Below are 1,229 nucleotides of genomic sequence, written 5' to 3' on the forward strand. Positions count from 1 at the left end.
TTGGGAGCCGCATGTGCGGTTCCTGGCCTGGCCTGCCCTGGGCCGCTTTTACGATGGGAGGACCGCATCTGCGGTCTCGCACCTGCGGTCCCCGCTGGTGCGGTTATGATAGAAGCAGCAGCTTCAGCTCCTTGCAAAATTTTGCACTTCACTCGAGCCTCGTCCGATTGACGCTCGGGGCTCCCGAGCCCCGCCCGAACATACCGACAAGTCTGAAATCACGAGACAGACCTACTCGAACCTTCGGAACACCCGAAACAACGCTAAATCTAGAGATCACCCCCTAAAACTAAATGAATCAAACTTATGAACTTCAAGTTCTTAATTTTCCTCCAACAGGCCAAAACGCCCTTAAATTACTCGGATTGACACCAAATTTTACAGGCAAGTCTTAAATGATATTTCGGACCTGTACCGGGTTTCGGAACCAACATACGAGCCCGATACCTATGAAATCGATCATTAATTAGTTTCTTTAAATCCTTAAAACTTCAGATTAACAATTTCTAATAAAAATTCATTACTCAGGCTAGGAACCTCGGAATTCGATTCCGGGCATACGCCCTGGTCCCATATTTTCCTACGGACCCTCCGGGACCGTCAAGTCACAAATCCAGGTCCGTTTGCTCAAAATGTTGATCAAAGTCAAACTTAGTCTTTTAAGAAAATCCTAAGGAATCAAATGGGAATATTTCACTCAAAACTCTTCTAAATCCCGAACCAACCGTCCCCGCAAGTCGTAAATTAGCTAAAGCAAGCACGGGAAGTTTTATTTAAGGGAACGGGGTTCTAAATGGCAAAACAACCAGGCGGGTCGTTACATTCTCCACCTCTTAAACAAACGTTCGTCCTCGAACGGACATAGAAAAGTACCTGAGCTGCTGAATAAATGGGGATATCTGCTCCGCATGTCCTCCTCGGACTCACAGGTCGCCTCCTCGACTGGTTGGCCCCTCCACTGGATCTTTACCGCAGAAATCCTCTTGGATCTCAACTGGCGATCCTGTCTATCAATAATGGCAACTGGCTCCTCCTCATAACGCAAGCTTTCATCCAGCGAAACAGTACTGAAGTCTAACACATGGGACAAGTCGGTATGATACTTCCGAAGCATCGACACATGAAAAACTGGATGAACTCCCGATAAGCTGGGGGGTAACGCAAGCTCATAGGCAACCTCCCCAACTCTCCTCAACACCTCAAAGGGACCAATAAACCTGGGCTCAACT

Source organism: Nicotiana attenuata, unplaced genomic scaffold, assembly GCF_001879085.1.
Source record: "Nicotiana attenuata strain UT unplaced genomic scaffold, NIATTr2, whole genome shotgun sequence".
NCBI classification, from domain to species: Eukaryota; Viridiplantae; Streptophyta; class Magnoliopsida; order Solanales; family Solanaceae; genus Nicotiana; species Nicotiana attenuata.